The sequence below is a fragment of the Piliocolobus tephrosceles genome, chromosome 2, assembly GCF_002776525.5.
Source record: "Piliocolobus tephrosceles isolate RC106 chromosome 2, ASM277652v3, whole genome shotgun sequence".
In the NCBI taxonomy this organism is placed as follows: Eukaryota; Metazoa; Chordata; class Mammalia; order Primates; family Cercopithecidae; genus Piliocolobus; species Piliocolobus tephrosceles.
In genome coordinates this window covers 78,170,129-78,183,915 of record NC_045435.1, presented here as the reverse complement: position 1 = coordinate 78,183,915, position 13,787 = coordinate 78,170,129, and the positions used below count along the sequence as shown (strand labels likewise).

Sequence of the window (13,787 nt, the reverse complement as noted above, 5' to 3'; positions counted from 1 at the left end):
AATGGCAGGCAGACAAGCAGGCCAAGCACTCAGTGCAGCAGGAAGACCTGGGTGCCACTGAGGCCCCTAACAGGTGTAGTAAATATCTGTTAAATGAACGAATATATGTTTTGATGAAAGAAGCCCACAGTGCAGTATGAGCCCAAAGAGGGCTTACTGAAGGCTTCCTGGAGGAAGTGGCAGCTAAACTGAGACATGAAAAACAGGGAAGAGTAGCCAGGCCAAGCTAGGGTTTAACTGTCCCTAAAAGAAAGAAATGACCATAGCAGGGGTTTAACTAGAGGTGGCCGAAGGCCTTTCCAGACGCCCATTTCTCCCGCATAGCTTTGGAGTCAGACGATCCTGAGTTGGAATTCCCAGTTCTGTCCTTACAGACTGACGTCCCACACTACCAAACGCCGGCAACTGTCTCCAAGCACCCGAAAGCCAGGGCGGGAGCACGAGCGCCTACGGTGTTCCTTGGGGTGGAGTCCTTGTAGTGTCTAGAGGATCTGGCGGCTCCTGCGCCCCCATTTCTCCCATTTCCTGCACTATCCAGGGCAAGTCCCTCACCTCCCTGAGCATCGGTATCTTCTGAGAAAAGAAGCCGACCCCAGTGCCTACCTCATAGGATTACGTGAGACAACCGATGTCAAGCAGTGTTGCTTTGCTGCCTGAGAACCCCTGCCTGTCCCTTTCTCTCTGATGCCTTTCGGGGCAGAGATCCAGAGATCCTGCCTGAGTCACTTTGGCGGGTTTAACGCCCAGCCGCGCCAGGCACACAGTAGGTGCTCCATGAGTGAAACAGTGCCGTGAAGAATTCGGGCCGGGGATGTGGAACTGTGTGTGGCTCTGCGGGCTCAGAGGTCCTCCGCGCGCCCCGCCACCTTGTGCGCTCGGGGACGGGGCGCCGGGGGCGGGACCGGGCGTTCGGGCTCCACCCCCGGTACCTCGTTAGGCGAGCCTGCTCTCGCCCTGGTTCTCGGGTGCTAGGAGACCGCTGCCGGCGTCGGGTTGTGCGGGACGCTAACTGTATCCTCTGGATTTAACTCTGTGAGCCCACGCGCGGAGGAGCTGCGGATAAGCGCCCCGGAAGCGCCCTGGAGCCCCCAAACAGAGCGCGGCCGCTGGGGGATTGCGCGCGGCGCCGGGTCCGGGCGGGGCCAACTTTTCTGTCGGAGGACGCGAACCGGCACGCTGCGCCTTTAAGGGGTCCAGCTGGGCTGGGCGCCCGAGCTGGGAACGGCGCGGGTAGCAGCGCGGCTGCAGGTCCGAGTCCGGGGCTAGGGACCGAGTGCCGGGGTCCAGGCCCGGCGGCGGGACCCAGGCGGCTGAGGCCGGTCAGGTGAGCGGGGGCGGGCGGATGGGCGGTGGTGCGCCCCTAGGGGGATGGGGCGCCTTGATGGCCCCGTGACCTCTACCCCAATGCCTCCCGGCAGCAGCGCATCGGGTGGAAAGAGTTGGGGATCTGCACCTGCCTTTCCACTCCGCTCCCCGCGCGGACGCTGCCCCCACCTCCCGCTGCCTGGATAGGTTTGAGATGCCCGAACCCCGGCGCCCCACGTCCGGGGTCCAGGCTGCCAGCCTCTTGAAGCCGGGGGACAGAGTGAGGATGGGTCGGGACCTGCACCCTCTTTCTACTCCGCCTCCCCACCCCCTGCGCCCGCAGCAGCCCTTAGGCGCCCCTCGCAGTGCTGAGAGGATTTTGGGGCTCCTGCAGCCCCGTTTCCCCCATTTCATGGAGGACTGCAGCTCGCCCTCCCAGACAGCATCTTGCTCCGTGTCACGCGCCGCCTCCGCGCCGCCCCCCAGATCTCTCTCCGCTAATACTCCCCTCCCCAAGCAGCCTTTCAGTTTCCCTTTCCCCAGCCTGCCCCGGCTCCCGTGCCCTTGCACCCTCTCCTTGTCGAAACCCTTGAGTCAGGGTGCTGTCCAGCCAGGTACTCGCCGGCAACCTGCGGTCCGCCGCCTACGGCGACGCGGGCTTCCCGGCTGCCTCAGAAATGCGGATTGTGTAACGCCGGCTGCAGGGCAGTGCACGTGCAGGGTTTGCACCCCTGAGCCCACAGCGAGGCCCGCTGACAGAGTGAGGCATGGGGGAGTGGGGGAGGAAGAGGATGCCAGAGGGTCTAGATACTGTGCATGCAGGGAATATATATTTTGAGCCCTTTGTGTGCCCCAGGAGCTGGGTAGTTAAGAAGAGGAAATAAAGGGGGGTCTTACTCCAGCTGGGACCTAGAGGCCCGCATTTATCTCACCACCCCGCTCCCCGCTGCTCCTGCCTGCTCAGAAATCCCTAGTGGCTCCACCTGGCTAAGAGTTTAAAATAGTTTGTAATGAATAAGAGCTGACATAGAATAAGCAAATATTGTGTGCCAGGCCCTGTCCTAAGCCCCTTAAAAGAATTACCTGCCATACTTTCCCCAACGACCCCTTGAGGTAGGTACCACCGCTCTGCCCATTCCTGAGAGCAGGAATATGAGGCTTCCAGAGGTGGTCCCTTCCCAGGACAGGAAGTGAGTCTGGCCTCAGAACCACCCCCCTCCCCCCAACCTCCCCCACCCGGCATCGAACCAGTAGACTTTTTACCCAATTTCAACAAATTCTTATCAAGAACATTGTTATAATATAGGAAATTAGAAATAAGAGAAATCAATCACCTGTGTGTCTAGCACCAATTTATTTTTCTAAAATTTCGTTCTCAGACCAGCAAGGGCCTCTCAGTTTCTGGTAACAGTACCCACTTTAGAGGGTAGTGGCAATATTTAGATAAAATAATGCACAGGGCCCAGCATGTGTTAAGCACTCAGAAAGCAGCAGCTGTTATTATGAAGAGTGGTAGTTGACCACTACCTTGAATTACTGGAAAAAAAATCATTAATAAATGGCTCACACTGACTCTGCAGAAGTTAACCATTTTTTGTGCTCAGAAAGGCCTATGAGACTTTCTCCAACTCTCTTTTCATCTTTTTATTATTTTTATTATTTTGCCTTTTTCGACACATTCTGTGGCTTTCTTCAACTCTAAATTACCCATTGTCTTTGTAGTTAGAGACAGAATTGCCCTTCTGTTTTTTTTTTTTTTTTTAGCTTTTAAAATGTATGACCTTTGAGTTTTGTGAGCATCTGCAAACCTAGAGTAAAAGATGGGAATGCAGTTTGTGCAACTGGGAAGTAATTCTGAAACTTGATGTGAGAAAAAACTTGTCCTTAGAGGTGATCCTGGTTTGCAGTATGTGTTGGGTGAGGTCTATCCTGGGGGCAAGAGGTTAGACTCAAAGATTATCTTTGGGTTTAGAGGGAAGAGAGGCAAGCATGAGTGTTTTGACTGGGTGTGGTGGGCTCACACCTCAAAGTGGCCAGCACTTTGAGAGGCAAAGGCAAGAGGATAACCTGAACCCAGGAGTTCAAGACTAGCCTGGGCAACATGGCGAAACCCCATCTCTACCAAAAAAAAAAAAAAAAAAAAAAATTAGCTGGAAGTGGTGTTGTGCACCTGTAGTCCCAGCTACTTGGGAGCCTGAGGTGGGAGGATTGCTTGAGCCTGGGAGGTCGAGGTTGCAGTGAGCTGAGATTGCACCACTACATTCCAGCCTAGGTGACAAAGTAAGACCCAGTCTCAGAAAATAAAAAAATAAATAAAGGATGAGTGTTTATCCTAGTAGGCTAGCAGGCAGCTAAGAGTGGAAATCAGCTTCACTATGTCATATTCTTTAAAAAAAAATTATTTTTTAGAGATGAAGTCTCACTATGTTTCCTACTCCAGCTGGCCTGGAACTCTTGGGCTCAAGTGATTCTCCCACCTCAGCCTCCCAAGTAGCTGGAACTACAGGTGTACACCACCACACCTGGCACACTATGTCATACTTTTTATGAAACAGCTAAGTGTTTGGAGGATGCTGGGAAGCTAGTTCTGCAAGTTGAAAAAAAATTCATTAAAAAATTTCTCCTATTTGAGTCTTAAATTTTTTTTTTTTTTTTTTTTTTTTACAGACAGAGTCTCACTCTGTTACATATGCTGAAGTGCAGTGGAGCAATCATAGCTCACTGTAACTTTAAACGTCTGGGCTCAAGCAATCCTGCTACCTCAGCCTCCTAAGTAATTGGGGCTACAGGTGTGTACCACCAAACCTGGGTAATTTATTTATTTATTTATTTTTAGATGAGTCTCGCTCTGTCGCCCAGGCTGGAGTGCAGTGGTATGATCTCAGCTCACCGCAACCTCCACCTCCCGGGTTCAAGCGATTCTCCTGCCTCAGCCTCCCGAGGAACTGGGATTACAGGCATGCACCAGCACGCCTGGCTAATTTTGTATTTTTAGTAGAGACAGGGTTTCTCCATGTTTGTCAGGCTGGTCTCAAACTCCTGACCTCAGGTGATCCGCCCGCCTTGACCTCCCAAAGTACTGGGATTGCAGATGTGAGCCACCGCGCCCGGCCAAACTTGGGTAAGTTTTAAATTTTTTGTTGTTGGTTGTCACAACTTGTAGGTAATATCAAGTGAATAGAGGCCAAGGATGCTGCTAAACGTCCTACAATGCACAGGACGGTACCACAACAAAGAATTATATAGCCTCCAATGTCACTTGTGCCACAGTTGAGAAACTGAAACCAGACATGATTTTCACAACATTAAAGTCCTTTCTGACCTTGCACGTAGTTGCCTCTTCCAAGAAGATCAAGGTATTCTCCTAAACCAGACTCTTAGAATCGTCTGGATCCTATTTGACGCTTCCCAATCCTAGAGGCCACGTAGGGTGTTGCTGCCTGTGGCTGGATGGGTTTGGGGTCTCTCATGAGCTTTTGTGCGACTCTCTGGTACTGTGCCAAGGAAACTGCTGATTCAGGGGAGCAGGACAGCACTCAGGAGGTATGGGCAGAGGTTCTTACACTGCTGCGGGTTGGGATCCTCTTCTTTTTAAGTAATATATTAACAGCAACCTTTGCTCTTAGGCATTTTTCCAGAAGCTTGGCTGTTTGGCTGTTGGCATTGGGTGTTTGCCTTGTGATATATCCAGAAAAGGATTCAGACCTTACATATGATGAAGTCTGGGGATGGGACTGGATTCTGAGAGTATGAAGATGGCAATGCAGACCCTGCCCAGAGACTACTCAGGCATCTCCATAGGCCTGAGCAGTGGCCATGCAGGGTGGTGGAGGTATGGCAGGGCTGCCTAACTCTGCCTGTGAAGTCAGGCAAGATCCCAGCAGTGCAGAGTGACTGCTTAATATCTACCTGTCACTGTTTTGAACCGTTTCCTTGCATCATCCCATTTCATCCCCACACTGAGGTAGAATTCTAAGAGGTTAGGTCCCTTGCTACAGTCACATGGCAAGCATGTAACCAGAACAGAGTCACAGTGGTCAGTGGCAGAGGAGGAATTTGAACCCAGGTTGTTGAGCTGCAAAACTGAACTGTCAGAGGAGCATTTATAGAGAGGGGCAGTGCTTTAATAACCAAGACTTTTAGGATGGGCTGGAGCTCGCCAGGCAAGAGGGAGAATAGGTATGCTGGGGAGAGGGGAGCAGGTGTGCCAAAGTCCTGGAGGTATGGGAGAGCACGGCATGTCTGGGGGTTACAGATCATTATGGGAAGGGATGGAGGGCAGGTGATAGGCAGTGATAGAAGAAGATGACTCTTGAGAGATGGGCAGGCACCAAATCCTAAGTGCCTTCAAAATCATGCTGAGAGCCACTGCCAGCCACTGGTGAATTAGCAGAGAGGAAGAGAAAGCTGTGTAACATTGAGCAGCTTGCTTAACTTCTCTAGGACCCAGCTGCCCATCCAAACTAAAACTTCTAAAACTATACTGCTCTGATGAATGTTTCTTTCATTGGTGGCCGTATGAGCAGAGTGAAGGAATGGCCTGTGTTGACACTGGTAGGGCAGCCCTGTTGATTTATGACTTCTCCCCCTAAGTCTGTGTGATGGGTGCAGGGAGTGATTTCTTATCAGTCAGCAGTTGGTTCTGTTTCGGCTTTCCAGCTTATCATTTGGCATTGACCAAGTCCGCCAAGGGCAAGGCACAATGGATGCTAAGTATTGTGACAGAGGAAAGATGTGGTCAGACTTCTTTTTGAGGGGCTTGCAGCCTAGTGGAGAGTCCAGCCAGTGTTTTCATCGCAAGATACAAATCACAAGTGTCTTGAGAAGGAAGTATTCATACCAAATATTCTGGGGCATGGAGAATGAAACAAAGGTTACTGGGGGATTGAGGAAAGGCTAAGTGAAGGAGATAACTTCTAGCTCCACCAGAAAGATTTTTTAAAGGATAACTGGGGGTAAACAGAGTACATCTTACAGGTAGAGAGAGTGGAGAAAATAGAGAAAAAAAAACCAGAAAGCCAGTGCAGGTATAGTCATAAGGGAGTCAGATTATTAAGTGTATCTAGCATTTGATTCTCCACAGTTTCCATATTGTGGATGGGAAGCAAAAGTTTTCTTTTCTTTCTTTTTTTGAGACAGAGTCTCATTCTGTTGCCCAGGCTGGAGTGCAGTGGTGCGAACTTGGCTCACTGCAGCCTCTGCCTCCCGAATTCAAGGGATTCTCACGCCTCAGCCTCCTTAGTAGCTGGGACTAAAGGTGTGTGCCACCATGCCTGGCTAATTTTTTTGTATTTTTAGTTAGAGACAGGATTTCACCATATTGGCCAGGCTAGTCTCGAACCTCAAGTGATCCACCTGCCTTAGCCTCCCAAAGTGCTGGGATTACAGGCATGAGCCACTGTGCCTGACTGGGAAACAGAAGTTTTCATAACAGGAAAATACTCATTAATGGACTGGTCATGTGCAAAATTAGGTCCTACCTCATCATCTCTCCCTGTTTTCAACCCTGATGGTCAGTTAGGCTCCAGAAGCATCCATATTTTGACTCTGGGTCTCTCTCTGGTCGTCATATGTTTTGCAGGTATGATACAAACAATGGAAAATAAAATTGTAACTCTTAAGGGAGGCAATGTCTCATGAAATCAAAGCCAGTGAGGTTGGAGAACTGCTTGGATGATGTGTCAAAGCAATAATAGGATCTGGTAATGTGAGATCTGCCAACAATTGATGAAGAGAAGGGATGAACACTCCTTTAGGGGAGAGACTTGAAAATCAAAGAATTGAGAGGCCCTTGAGAAATCAGTGAGGCCATAAGATATTTTTGCAAAAATGGCTTATGATAGCACAGTGATGACCAAATGTTAATTGGAAAAACTTATACTGTAAAACAGTTTACACGAGATCAAGTCTTTGTTCTAAGAATTCGCACAGGGCCGAGCATGGTGGCTCGCACCTGTAATCCCAGCACTTTGGGAGGGCAAGGCAAGAAGATTCTTGAGGCCAGAGGTTCGAGAACAGCCTGGGTAACATAGAGAGACCCCATCTCTACAAAAAGTGAAAAATTAGCTGGGCATGGTGGTGCATGCCTGTGGTCCTAGCTACTCACGAGGCTGAGGTGGAAGGATCACTTGGGCCCAGGAGGTCGAGGCTGCAGTGCGCTACTGCAATCTAACCTGGGCAACAGAGCAAGACCCTGTCCCAAATTTAAAAAAAAAACAAAAAAAACAAAGGACAGAAGTGTAAATTATAACCTAAATTTTGCTTAGTATTTACTGTTGCTTTTAAAATAGATAGATTTGATTTTTGTTTTATTTATTTGGATAAAGTACTAAACAAAACTGTATTTTACTCTTAGCTATGAAATTCTGAGTGTGGCTTTACCATATATCCTTTTTTCTGGTGTTCATCTTCTTGGGCTACTGAGGTCTCCGGGGAGGAGATTCTGGCTAGAAAGAAGATGTGGATCAGCTCACAAGGACCCTGGATGCTAGACTTTGTGCTGGGAGTGGGAAGTCTTGTCCTGCTAAAGCCTGCCAGTGTTTATTAACAGGGCTCCTTTTCTTGTTTAACATCAACTTTGCTCCTGCAGTTAGAAGGTACTGTAGACCAACTTCACCTCCTTTTTTTTGTTTGTGTTTTGAGACGGAGTCTCGCTCTGTCACCCAGGCTGGAGTACAATGGCTCCATCTCAGCTCATCGCAGCCTCCGCCTCCCAGGTTCAAGTGATTCTCCTGCCTCAACCTCCTGAGTAGCTGAGATTACAGGTGCCCGCCCCCACACCTGTCTAATTGTGTATTTTTAGTAGAGACAGGATTTCACCATGTTGGCCAGGCTGGTCTTGAGCTCCTAACCTCAGGTAATCCGCCCAGCTGAGCCTCCCAAAGTGCTGGGATTACAGCCATGAGCCACTGCACCTGGCCACTTCACCTCCTTTAGAAAGGCAAAACCCCAGGCTGGGCACGGTGGCTCACGCCTATAATCCCAGCACTTTGGGAGGCCGAGGCGGGTGGATCATTTGAGGCCAGGAGTTTGAGACCAGCCTGGCCAACATGGCAAAACCCTGTCTCTACTAAAAATACAAAAATTAGCCAGGCATGGTGTGCATTCCTGTAGTCCCAGCTTCTTGGGGAGGAGGCGGCGTGAGAATTGCTTGAACCCTGGAAGCAGAGGTTTCAGTGAGCTGAGATAGTGCCACTGCACTGTAGGTCGGGCACTGTAGGTCCTGTCTCGAAAGGAAGGGAGGGGGGGGGGGGGGGGGGGAGGGAGGGGCAAAAGCATCTTTGACCTCCCTGCTTTTCCTTTTATTTAAAAGTGCAAGTTTGGCCAACAGAGAATGTTTTGGGTGCTGAGGTTCTATTTTTGCTCTCTGCTATATAGCACACCAATAGAGGGCTATTTTAATTCCTTTCAGCCATGTGGCAAATAGTCATGTACATGATGCTCTTTCTAGCACTTTACCATTGAGGGGTGACCTGGCTGATGACAGTACATGTATTCATGCTAATTCAGTGAGAAATGTTCAGATCAAAGCCTGTTGTGGGCTCCACTAGAGCCTGAAGACTTTGGGCTCCTTGAAGGTAAAGGGTCAAGTGGCTTTTGGCTCTTGTTTTATCCAGCAGGAGACTGGCTTGTATTTCTGTAGGGTTGTCTTGTTTTAAACATGTTTTCAAGCAGGCGGTTATTCCAGACTATCACCACAGCCCACATCTTGACCAAAGAGGATGATGTTGCCAGGTCAGTGCATGTGTGACATGTTTCATTGCCTTGCTTCTTGGCCAGTGTGATTTGTTAAAAGTTGTACCACAGGATACACAAGCCCCCTGCCTTCCAACTGAGCCTCGGACTGATCTGCCTGCCTGTCCCCACTCTGCCTGTCACTTCTCTAGAGGATCAGGTAGCACTGCTTTCTGGTTCTCTCTGATCCTCCACCCACAGGACCAGCCTCACTGGACTGATTTCTCTTTCCCACGGTGCTGCCCAGGTGGCCAAAGCAGGGAGGACTGTGGGCTAGACTGGTTCTTGAATGAGAACCCCCATGAGGAACCAGTTGTCAGAGTTTTGGTGCAAAGCAAGAGAGAGTGAACCATTTAACCAGTACAAGCCTCTCCCAGAACCACAAAGGAGATAAGAATTTGTGGTTTATGGATGGTTGTGTGTTTCCAGGATAGAACGATAAGAACGTTTATCATTAGAAAAATTTAAATTCCTATCTTCTATCTTAGACTACTGGACTTTGAGTCTTAAGGACTAAAGTTCCTGCCATGCAGGCATAACTTTTGGACAGTCACGTAGGCAGTAGTCCCCCAATCATTGAATGTTAATAGGGTGGGCTGCTAGGCTGCGTAGCGTGTGTGGAGATGGAGGGAGTTTCATCCTCCGTCCTTCCAGCATTCACATTTGTATTTCTTCCCTCATAATGCGAAACAGTTAATATTTGGTTGCTGTCTCTAATGGGCCTTTTTTTTTTTTTTTTTTTTTTGAGACAGAGTCTTACTGTGCCACCCAGGCTGGAGTGCAGTGGCCTGATCTTGGCTCACTGCAACCTCCGCCTCCCAGGTTCAAGGGATTCTAGCTGAGACTATAGGCATGTACCACCACACCCGACTAATTTTTGTATTTTTAATAGAGATGGGGTCTTGCTACATTGCCCAGGCTTGTCTCGAACTCCTGAGCTCAAAGTGATCCTCCTGCTTCAGCCTCCCAAACTGCTGGGATTACAAGTGTGCGCCACGGTGCCTGGCCTCTTGAACTAGTGTAGAGTCTGGGACTGGCCAGTAGAACTTTTGTGATAAGGGAAATGTTCTATATTTCTGCTGTCCAATATGATAACCACAAACTAGTGGCTACTGAGCATTTGACATGTGGCTAGTGCAGCTGAGGATCCGAATTTTAAATTTTATTTAATTTCAATTTAATTTTAAGCAGCCATATGTGACTAGTGGCTAACATATTGAACAATACAGATGGACTACTTTATTTGAGGAGTTTATATTGTAGTTTTTTGTTTGTTTGTTTGTTTGTTTTTGAGACAGTCTCGTTCTGTCATCCAGGCTAGAATACAATGGCACAGTCGTGGCTCATTGCAACCTCCACCTCCCAGTCAAGCGATCCTTGTGCCTCAGCCTCCTGAGTTGCTGGGACTACAGGCACACAGCACCACACCTGGCTAATTTTTGTATTTTTAGTAGAGTCGGGGTTTCACCATGTTGGCCAGGCTGGTCTCGAATTCCTGGCCTCAAGTGATCCACCCGCCTTGGCCTCCCAAAGTGCTGGGATTACAGGTGTGAGCCACAGTACCTATATAATGAAAAACTATATTGTAGTTTTTCATTAAATATGCACATAGTAGCACTTCAAAAGGGACAGAAGGTGTCAGTGAAAAGTCTCCCTCTCACCTCTGTCCCCAGCCCTGCAGTTTCCCAGTGCTAACTATAATCATGGCCAATTTCTTTTGTGTCCATTCAGAAGGATTTCCCACATACATAAGCATAACAAATATGTTTTCTCTCTCACTCTCTGTTTTTCAATATTAGAAGTATTACTCTTAACCACTGTCTTCTGTTCCATGCTTTTTTGAGTTAATGTACCTTGGAGGTCATTACCCATAGGAACAAATAGGACTGTCTCATTATTTAAATGGTTTACATTTAATTTCTATTTGTATTTAATGGCTACATGTATTTCTTTGCAAAGCTATATCATCATGTACTTAACTATAAGTTCACTATATGTGAGCATGTGAATTATTTCCAATCTTTTGCCATTATGAATACTATTGTAATACTCTTACACAAACATTTTCACACATAATCAGGGATAAACATAGATAAATTCCTAGAAGAAAAGCTCATAGCCAGGCATGGTGGCTCACACCTGTAATCCTAGCACTTTGGGAGGCCAAGGCAGGCAGATCACCTGAGGTCGGGCATTTGAATACCAGCCTGACCAACACAGAGAAACCCTGATTCTACTAAAAATACAAAATTAGCCGGGTGTGGTGGCACATGCCTGTAATCCCAGCTACTCGGGAGGCTGAGGCAGGAGAATCACTTGAACCCGGGACGCGGAGGTTGCAGTGAGCCGAGATCGTGCCACCGTACACCAGCCTGGGCAACAAGAGCGAAACTCCATCTCAAAAAACAAATGACAAAAAAGAGATGATCATTAGGTCAAGGATATGTGCATTTTTCATATCCACAAATTTTGCCAAATTGCAATCTGTAGAGTTTGCTGATGAGAATGCAAATTGGTACATTATATGAGAGCATCTATTTTTCCATAGCCTCAATGGCACAGTCTGTATTAAACTTCTTGTTCTTTGCCAGTACAATAAAGGAAGATCACCATCACCCTGTAGATTTAATTTGCATATCTCTTATTATAAATGAGATTGAGCATCTTTTTATATGTTTAAGAGTCATTTGTATTTCGTTCCTGGTGAATTACCTGTTCAGATCATTTGCTCATTTTTCTATCAGGTTTTGCTGTTGTTGGTCTTGATTTGTGGGAACCCTTTATACATTAAGGAAATTACTATGTTGTCTAAGTATTTACAAATTTTAATCTTATTCATTGTATCTCTTTCCATGTGGAAATTTAAAAAGTTTTTTATGCAACTAATACTCTTTTTGTTATGACCTCTGGATGTTAGACATTACTTAGAAAGCCCTTTCCTATGGAGATACTTTTAAAATAGAATTCTCATGTTTCCTCCTAGAACTTTGATGGTTTTATTTTTTATATTTAACTCTTCGATTCATCTGAAACAATTCAGGGGTTTTGCTGATTTCATTTCCTTTGCTCTTCTCATTCTCTGGCTGCTGGGCAGTTTGTAGTGCCTCCCTGCTTCTGCCTGGCCCAGTTTTGGAGCGGTGCAGCTCCCCTGACAGTACCAGTGCCGACACTCTGGTAACAATGTTATCCTCACTTGCCCATTGGTTGCTGCCTTGCTTCCATTCCTTTCTGAACACACTGTTTAGGTAAGCCCTAACCCCAGTGGAGGAGAGCTTTAACTATCGTTCCATGCTGGGTCACCAGATTTCTTCTTTGACCTCTGTCAATCCTTCCTAGTCCTGGCTCATTATCTGAGATGCCCTGCCCTTTGTGCACATTTGCCTTATTGCCTCACTGGGGTAGGTGACCTGAACAAGAGGCTATAAAGTATAAAGCCTTGTTTATACTACAAGAGGCTTGTAGTATAAAGCCACAAGCTGTTTGTACTTTGCCTGTGCTGAGGAAGAGAGCACTCCACCTTCACTGAAGCCAGCAATTTGGCTGGCTGTTAGCACTTCATTCATATTCCCTAGTATGAGTTAATACTTTGTCATTTTATTTCTTGTGATTCCAGAATCTCATTTTCAGCTTCTGCCAGAGCCAGGAGCAGCTGGGAAAGAAGGCTGTGCTCTTTGAAGAGTGAGTATGGATTTTAACCACCATAGATTTACCCCAAAAGGCAGCCTTTAATGAGACTGGGACTGCTGTTGGGAGCCCCGCTTCCGAGCCCTCTGCAGGCCAAACTGTGCTGCATGATTTCTCTGATCAGTAGGTCTGGTGGGAAGGGATTCGGCACCTGGTGGTTTTCAAAGCTCTGGTGCACACCCTAAAAACTCCCTACAAATAGTTCTGAAAGACTCTGCGGGGGAACCCGGCTCTGAATTTGAAGGGAGTCTGGAAGGCATGGGCTCTTGGGCCCCAATGCTTTCCTGGAAAGGGGACACTTGAACCGGCCCTGAGGGCAGAGAAGAGTTCATCAGGCGCCCAGACATGGGAGTGCTCCACACCAAGGGGTCAGCAGGAAGGAAGACAGAATGAAGCTGTGTGGGGCTTGCATGGGGGCTGGGAGCTGGTTATTTGGAGTGCAGGCAAAGACATGGGTGTCAGGACTGGGAAGTTGAGCTGGGACCACATGGGGCGGTCAGAGTTCACATTTTATTTGGTGGATATGAGACCAGCATAGCCTGATCCGTGGTGTGAACTGAGAAGATTCCTGTGGCAGCTGATGGTGGTGGGACTGTGGGGCATGAAAGAATAGCCTTTACGGAAACAGGAGGGAGAGGAAGGGAGGACCTGGACCCAGTGTGGTGACTGAGGGGAGCTGCGGTCCGACTCATACAAAGTCCTACACCTGGTGACAATTTTTCTTTTTATCTTACATTCCTAGTAAATGTTGAACCCAACTGGGATTGGGTTTTTAGGGATTAGTTTTTAGGGATGTAAGTCCCCTAAGGCTGTGCTGTCTAATATGGTAGTTCTTATCCACATGTAGCTGTTGAGCACTTGAAGTGTGGCTAGTGTGGCTGAAGAACTGAAGTCTGAATTTTCTTTGGCTTTAATCGATTTAAGTTTAAATTGCCATATATCGGACAGTGCAGTTTGTTTAGACTTGGACAAGTTGACTCCAGTGCTGGTGCCTCTTCACCTTTGCCTAACAGGAGTGATGAGCAAGTAGGAGAATGAAATATGCATTGGCATCTAGGAGGTTA

General features: G+C 47.8%; 1 protein-coding gene across 5 annotated transcripts in view; it reads left to right on the top strand.

The window, feature by feature from the left end:
• The first annotated feature begins 897 nt into the window (after positions 1–897).
• ABHD6 (abhydrolase domain containing 6) overlaps positions 898–13,787 on the top strand; it is a 55,463-nt gene continuing 42,573 nt past the window's right edge. The window contains exons 1-2 of one of the 5 annotated variants that reach the window (XM_023200799.3): positions 898–1,324; positions 12,653–12,717. The gene's annotated coding sequence lies outside the window, so the exon portion shown is untranslated. Of the gene's footprint in view, positions 1,325–4,073; positions 4,095–4,373; positions 4,427–8,717; positions 9,040–12,652; positions 12,718–13,787 lie in introns of those variants that run through there. The other 4 variants (XM_023200815.2, XM_023200808.2, XM_023200821.2 and 1 more) reach the window with 4 other exon arrangements.